Genomic DNA, 8,471 nt, shown 5'->3' with positions numbered 1-8,471 from the left:
TAAGTTCCTTTGTGGTTTACAACATTTCAAAATGGAAGGCATTCATCTCCTCACGGATACTCTTCTTCCGTAAGATTGGATGGTCAAGATAGACCTCAAGGACGCTTACTAAGTGGTTCCTGTTTTTCCTCCTCATCAGGAGTTTCTCCAGTTCTAGTGCAGGTGTCACACTTGTCAGTTTGCGTCTCTCACTGTGGGGTGCATTTAAAGGCCCCAAATAAAAGTCCCTTTCACATGAATAGTAATATTTTAAACAACGAAACAACGAACAGCCTGGCTTTTGTTTTCGTTTTTCAAGTAAAGTTAAAGAGCTACGTGGAAAGGGGCCTACCTTTCATTGCCAATGGACAAGCAGCATTTAATTTACAAAAGGAAGAGGAGGAATCACATGTAAAACAGGATTTTTAAACATTGAAAACAAAATTTTCCTGCACATGTGTGTGCAAATAAAAAGCTTTCAAAATTAAAAGTGAAAAAAAAATCACTGCTCACAGAACAATGTCAGGAAAACAAAACATGATGTGTGGGATGACAAAAGTAATGTATATTATGTTTCACCTACAAATCTCCAGTGACATTTGAAGAGCCACTTTATCTTCATGGAAAATGTCAGCCTAAGGTAGACCGTTTCTGGCTGTGGGCAAAACTTTGCAAAGGAAAACTCCTACTACCAGCCTGGATGTCACATCTCCCATTTAATGACCCCTCACAATAAAATGTGCTGCTGAAGGTGTCGAAAGCCCAGTGTTCTCCAGACCTGCTGGCTTTGAAAGCAGGGACTTCAAGTAAAGTCCCTGCTGTCAATCTTGGCTGGAGCATGACTAAAAGGTGTGAAGACTGAGGGCTGCAACTTAAAAGAGCAAACTACCAACTTCAGATAGATGCATAAAAAACCTCTGGCCACAGGCTGACCCAGTGAAAACAAATGGCTGGAATGCAGACACTGCCGTTAGTCCCACATGAACATTCACAATTAATTTAAAAGCACTATTATCATTTACATCTTTTTTTTCAGAAACCATAATATTGGATTGATTTAATTTTTGTACCATTTTTTAATGTCATTTCTAGGCGATTTCGGGGATATAAAATGCGTCTGCCTGTGACCCTGGGAACTGTAATGACTAGTTAGGCTAGGTTTCTGGCTGATCTGTACATGTTCCAAATGTGAGAGTTGGTGAGCGGGTGGAAAATGAAATTAGGGATATGCTTAATAATTTGCATCTTCATAATTGTTGTGCTTTTTATGGAAATGGCAGAAATGTGCCATGGGGCCATGCTACATTGTACGGATTGGGTGGTCGGCTTATCTAATTCTCCATGATCAGCTAAAACAGAAAATATGTTTGGTATGGCAGTTGCTAGTCAAATTATGAAGTTGTAATACATAATTCGTTTTTGCCAAAATGTTGAAATATGTTGAAATGAGAACAAAGGGGCAATTACAAATAGCAGTTGCCATATGTTGCTCCAAACCCCTAAACCAATCCTGACTTGGAGACTGGGTTGGGAGGAGAGAGAGGGGTAACTGTCCAATCCTAGTGGCAGGGATTATTGCAGGGTACTTCACCAAGATTGTAAAATTGGTGATATCATTGCTGCTATATAAGGGGGACTGCACTAGGACAGAGGACACAAAAACTGGACAGACAGAAAAAGGAGAAAGACAGGAGGACAGAGAGAAGAGACAGACCATTAGGAAGGCTGCTGAAACTTACCATCTGACAGCTGTAAGGAGGCACCAGAGGAGATTGCTGAGAGTGCATCTGGGTGGAGATATCTATTTCTAGGAAGGCCTCAAAGCTGATTGGGTCCTTTGGTGGAGAGCAAGATGCCATCTTTGAGAGTGGAGTGACCAAACACCTGCCCTATATTTCCAGAATGTCCTGAGATGCAGCTGGCTTTCCTGAACCTTAAACAGGGGCTTGTTATGTAAGTAGAACTAAGCCCTGGAAAACTGAAGATCCACATTTTGCTCACCGCAACCTGGTACAAGGGACCCCACCAATAAGACTCAGACCAAGTAAGTCAAGTCATCCATTTATTCAATCTAGGCTTCCGCGAAAGGGTATGACTTCCTGCACATTCAGAAGGACTGCGCAGGAGTGAGCTAAGCATTCAGAGTTCATACAGTTTATATACATTTTGGTTAACATTGCATTCAATAGCTGCCACATAGTCAAGACAAAAATCTGCATAGTCATTGGCAGCTGGTTGCACGCCCTGTCTTACGTGTCTTTGTTCATGGAAAGGATTTCTTGCAAACTCATTCCTGTAGCTTAACAGTTATCACACACACCACGCCTGCCTTAACTTCAGGCGGCCTAGTTCGGGGAAATTATGTGGTTGCATAACTAATGCATATCTTCTGCTACAGACATGCGTCCCACCCCTGCTCTGCTCTTCTCCTTGGAATACCAAAGGTCTTAGTCACAAGCTATCAGTCCTTCCTCCAAAAGTGTCAAAGGTTTCAGAGAAGGGTTTATGTTGCTGAAAACATGAGCACCAACTGAAGCGACATGCCCAGCATTCCTAATCAAAATCCACAAAGCAGCCCTTTTGCTCATGTTGAGCAAGATCAGTATATTTCACTCTTATTTAAGTCTTCCATTTCTTTCAACCACATTACCCGCTTATACTCTTCGTTGGCAGCCACATGGGCTGGCCTTGTGTGCATTTATTTTATTCACTGTTATACCACAGCCATCTACACAACACCCTACAAACATGGGTAAACACTGCACACAAAAACACAATCCTGCTTTTCCATCTCAATTGCCATTGCTTCTGCCACCTTACCCGAGTTTACGCTGATTCCTGCAGGTTATGTTCCGTGGCTTGGCTGGGTCCTAGCACCTAGCGTTCTACCCTAGTGAGCAGCCTCTCACTCTTACGGCTTACGTTCCCAACCCTATTTAAAGCTCTAGTGTCTTTGTACCCTAAACATACAGTTTGCACCAGCGGCCCTTTCACTGATCTGTCCAACGTCTCATTATGCCTTGTCCAGTAGGGATGCTGGAGGCCCTTCAGGCCAATCACCCGATGTCTTCAGTAAGGCTGTACAATGCTCTGATCAACAAGAGTCCATTCTCCTTAATAATCAAAGTTCACCACACTGTTCTTACTCGTTGCCTGGCACATATATCATCCTTGATCTCAGATTGTGTTTAGGAACATCCGTAGGGAGGGGGCCTTGGGGTTCCGTCTACAGTTCTGACTGGGCAATCGGCGGATGAGATAACTTAAGCTCCGCCACCTTTTTACATGGTTTGCATAATACCAATGGGGCTTTCCATTCACCTTCTGTGCGGTTTGGGTTGTTAACAGGACCTGATACTTCCCTTTCCAGCGTGACTGTAGCCTACTTGTGCGATCAAATGCCTTGATGACAACCCACTCTCCAGGTTTCAGTTCGTGCCCTGGCCCAATCGGCGACACTGGAGCAGCGTCCTTCACCTGTGCATGTATAGAAAGGAGTCTGTTAGTCAAAGCAATACAGTATTATTGTAGGGATGGCCATATCTGTTCAGACAATTTCTTAGGACCTGTAGGTATATCGACACTGGGTGGCTTTATAATTTCAAATGGGGATAGGCCATGGGTACGCTTTGGGGTCACCCTCATGCTCAACAGTGCTAATGGTAACACATCGGGCCCTTTCAGGCCTGTCTCTGCACAGGCTTTAGCCAGTTTGTCCTTCAGTACCCCATTGGCACCTTCAATCAGACCTGCTCACACCTTCTCAACCACTTGCCCTGTAAAGTGTGGCCCATTTTCGGACCATAGGTAGGTGGGAACTGTGTACAAAGGAACCCAATGCTTCAATATGTATTTTGCAGTAGATGTCGTTCCATTGTCTCTTAGTGTGAAAGCATCCACCCAACCAGAATACCCACATTTCATCACCAAACAATATTTGTACTTGTTTGCCGATTCCAGCTGTATGAAGTCCATGTACACAACATCAAATGGCTGAGTGGGCAGTGAGCTATGACCTTTTGGAGCCGGCACGCCTTTCCCTGCATTGTACCGGATGCATAGTTCACATTGTCTTGCCCACCTTGTACAATTCTGGCCAATGTTCTTGTTATCCCATATGGCTTTCAGCATTCGCCCCATGGCGGCTCCATTCACGTGCGTTTGCCCATAGGCATACACTCACTACAACAGGGAGAAAAGCACTTGGTAACATCCATCTCCCCATTTTCTTGTTCACCCAAGCTCCTGAGTCTCTTTGGTGTATGTCACCGTTCATCTGCCAATTCTTCTTCTCTTCTTCTGTCGCTTATTTCTGAATCTGGGCTACTTCAACTTCCTTTGTCCCACTTCCCTCTTTCCCTTTATATAAAAACATTCCCCCTTTGTCTTTCACACAGTTTTCTGCCGCACATTTTCCAACCATATCTGCCATATTATCCCCCTGAGACAAATAATCTGTTATTTTCCGATGAGCGGCGCATTTAACTATTGCCGCCCTCGCGGTCAGAGCTAGGGCAGTCAATAGCTTGTGTATCAACACTGCATGCTTTACTTTCGTCCCTTGTGATGTTAGGAACCCCCTTTCCACCCACAATTTCCCAAAGTTAGTCACAATGGGCATAAACTGAATCAGTATAGATTGTTATACACATGCCTTCACTCTTCCTCAATGCTTGTATCAGAGCAAGTAATTCAGCTGCTTGTGCTGAATTCCCTGGTTCCTTTCCCATATCGACTATGTTGTTCCAAGTTGTTCCTGCATATCCTGATACTGTTTCTCCTGTTTCCAACTTATAGCAAGACCCATCACAGAACAAGATCCGATCACCATCCTCTAAGGGCTGATCCTGCAAATCTGTTCTCCCCCTCGTTTCCTCTTCTGTTCTTATCACACTGTCATGCCTTGGGCCGTCACCCTTGTTTGGAATGGGTTACAATGATGTTGGGTTAAGCACATTACATCTTTCCATTTTTAAATTCCTGCTAAATAGATACATTTCATACTGGGTTAGTCTGGAAGCTGTCAAATGCTGTGTCTGCATTCTTTTCAATAGTACATCCACAGCATGAGGCACTCATACAATCACTTCATTTCCTAATATAATGCCAGTGCTCGGTTTCAATGCTAGTGCCGCTGCTGCTACTGTTTTCATACAAGGGGGTAGTCCCCTTGCTACTGCGTCTAATCTTGTGGAAAAATAAGTGCATGGTCTTTGCTTCCCACCCTGTTCCTGCGTTAATACTGATCCCGAACAGCCATTTATTTTATCAACAAATAGATAAAATACCATGTCATGATTGGGCGTACCTCAAGCTGGAGCATTACATAAGGCACTCTTCAATGCCACGTACCCCTCTTCCATCTCTTTGTTCCATTCGAAGGGTAAGTGGTGTTTCTCATCTTTCAATGTTATTAACAAGGGCATAGCTATTATTGAGAACTCTGGTATCCAGTGCCTACAATATCACGAAATTCCCAACTCCTTTCTCAATTCCTTATATGTTCTGGGAATTGGCATAGCCTGAATCAATGCTACGCGGTCTGTTGACAATGACCGCCCTTCCTTTGACAAAACATAGCCCAAATAGTCAACTCGTCGCTGTACATATTGCATTTTTGCTAGACACTTTGTGATTATGTTTTGCCAGGTAAAACAGTACCATAACTGTCGCTTCCCTGCAACCCTCCTCCATATAGGCACTCATTAATATGTCATCTATGTGCTGGACCAAGGATGTCCTAGTTTGTAGCATTTCCCCACTCAGCAGTACTTCCCCACATCACCAAGCTGCACTTCAGCAGAACCAGCAAAATGGCTGTGCTGGCTCCTGTGTGCACCATTGCCTCACCCCAAAACTGCGTTTTGCAATGACAAAAAGATGGCTGCACCACCTGGCCAGGCACATATTGGGTATGATGGAACAAGGGGGCACACTGAAAAAGCTTGCCAGGGTGTTCTTACATGTACAAAAGAAGGGGAGTGAAAAAGCAGCACTGTTTTTCTGCAAGCCCAAAATTCCCATTGAAGAAAGGGAATATGTCACCTTTAAAAGGATGTCGCCCTGATGCTATTTGTCCCTGTTCTTCATCACATTACCTTTATCAAAAAGACCCTGTCATGCCTAGCCATATTCACATTGTGCTCCATCAGAAAAGAGTCTTATTCCTGAAAGACAGACTGTGCCAGCCAAACCTGAGAAGATCAACAAAAGCTTTCCTTCAGCTACACGGGAAATGCTTACATTTTCCTACAAAATGTCAAAAATCACTGCTTGAAAAGAAAATCATAGCTTTCTGTGCATATGTCAATTTCATGAAGACTTTTGCCTTGCACAGACTGTTACGTAAAATATGCTGACTACAGCTACAACAAAGCTGACCAGATTTTACTGCCAGGCCAAAGCATAGCTGACTCTACTCCAGCAAAGGCCTAGATTAAGAAAATCCCACTAAAATCCCATTAAAAAAGAGAAGAGAGGGCAGGCTGTGGTAACTTAGCGAACCTCACTCTACCTTCCAAATCTCTCTCAATTCACCAGCTAGAGACCTATTTTCACGTCTATATTATCCCTGTGATATATCTATCCCGCAGCCCAAAAGCCGCATTGAGAATTCAAGTATTTCACAATTTTTTCCTCAAATTCGTTTGTGTCATTATAAACGGGAATTAGGCAAATGGCAAGTTTTCCAATGTATCATTTGGCTGCAGTATGCTCTAAACTTTCCACTCATTTTCGAATTGTATACCTTTTACTGATCCATTGCCTTGTGGTTGCCGGGGATTCAAAATACATGCTATTGTGATAAAACATATGTATATCATCATTTGATCACACATTAAGTAATTATTTGTAAAATTCGAGTGTCATTTTAGGCCCTTTGCCTCCCATTGTATGAGGGAAGGTCGGATTTTGATTCCTGACTACCTGCTGCTTCTTTCTATCCACTCAGAATCCGATTACTTGTGGGTTGAGGGAACATTGCAGGGGGGGAAACCTTAATTTGGGTGCTATCTATCCTAATTCAAAAAGCGTTCCTATTCACTTGTGCTTTGTAAATGTTCTAGGAGAAGGTCAATTAAGTGCATTGCTTCCATTTTCATTGTAATTATCACCCCATTGGTGATTGCTAGCCCATATAAAAAAATGGTATGATTTCTTTGAATTTTAAAAAATAAATAAATATTGTATTTTCACCAACCGGCCTGGTTCATGGTCCATTGTGTCCCGGGATATTTGAAAAAGGGGGTGTGATACGAGTTGTGTACCATCTCAAACTGAATCCGCATAAAATAAAGAGAAAGGCATCTCAGTTGTGCGCTACATACTAGGCTGAGACCAAGGTTTCACACATTTGAGACAGGGTACATATTTGAGACATCCTGTCACTGTACCCTGTGGCTTCTTATGACTGCCCCGCATCGGGACTTTACCTTGGATCCACTTGTATGTAACTGATAAACATCATTGTACCATTAGCCTACTCACATATCTCTGTATCTATACAATACCTATCATGCCTGTACATGCCTGTACATAACATTTTGTACTTTCACCTTCTTATGTCTGTAAACCTACCTCACTACAATGTACTTTCATGTATGCCATGTATGTAAACTACCTTTCTGTAACATGTATCTTATGACATGCCCCCAGATGCCTTTGGGACAGGCGCACAATATAGATAAACAAAATACAAATACAAAATACAAGGTGTGTGTCGCCTGATTGAAATCCTTAACAAACTTGACAACAAATTCCCCGTAACTTTTGTTTCACTTATACCCTTTACATCCGGACCGGTCCTTTACATCAAACATCCATCCTTCCTTTCAGTCTACAAAACAGACCTCAACAATAATAGGTACCATAAAACTGATACTTTTGTCCCAACGGCCTTACCAACCGTTCCCCCTACCCGCACTCACCTTTTGTGGGGTCTCCAGCAGAAGTCTGTCGAACTCGAAGAGCGGCAGCCTGCTGTCCTGTCATCTGGCAGGACTGGCGGAGGAAGGGTAATGTGTGTTTTTGCATTCAATGGTGCGGTTTGTCATTGGGGCCCGGATAACGTTACTCCTCCAGCCTCGCCCTGGAAGGCCTCACCCAGTGATGGGCTACCGCACCTTCGGGTCCCTTTGTGGTCGGCCAAATTGAGGATCCACATTTTGCTCACCCCAACCTGGTACAAGGGACCCCACCAATAAGACTCAGACCAAGTAAATCAAGTCATCCATTTATTCAATCTAGGCTTTCGCAAAAGGGCATGACTTCCTGCACATTCAGAAGGACTGCGCAGGAGTGAGCTAAGCATTCAAAGTTCATACAGTTTATATACATTTTGGTGAACAATGCATTCAATAGCTGCCACGTAGTCAAGACAAATATCTGCATAGTCATTGGCAGCTGGTTGCATGCCCTGTCTCACGTGTCTTCCTTTGTGCAAAGGATTTCTTGCAAACTCATTCCTGTAGCTTAACAGTTATCACACACAC

General features: G+C 43.3%; 1 long non-coding RNA gene across 1 annotated transcript; it reads right to left on the bottom strand.

The window, feature by feature from the left end:
• Positions 1-2,028: 2,028 nt before the first annotated feature.
• LOC138489629 (uncharacterized) lies at positions 2,029-8,259 on the bottom strand. Its single transcript, XR_011274839.1, has 2 exons — positions 7,908-8,259; positions 2,029-3,456 (listed from the first exon to the last, which is right to left on the bottom strand). It is a non-coding gene; the product is annotated as an uncharacterized lncRNA (long non-coding RNA).
• Positions 8,260-8,471: the final 212 nt, after the last annotated feature.

This window comes from Ambystoma mexicanum, chromosome 9 (assembly GCF_040938575.1).
Source record: "Ambystoma mexicanum isolate Mex_15411 chromosome 9, UKY_AmexF1_1, whole genome shotgun sequence".
Taxonomy (NCBI): Eukaryota; Metazoa; Chordata; class Amphibia; order Caudata; family Ambystomatidae; genus Ambystoma; species Ambystoma mexicanum.
This window is presented reverse-complemented; position numbering and strand designations above follow the sequence as displayed.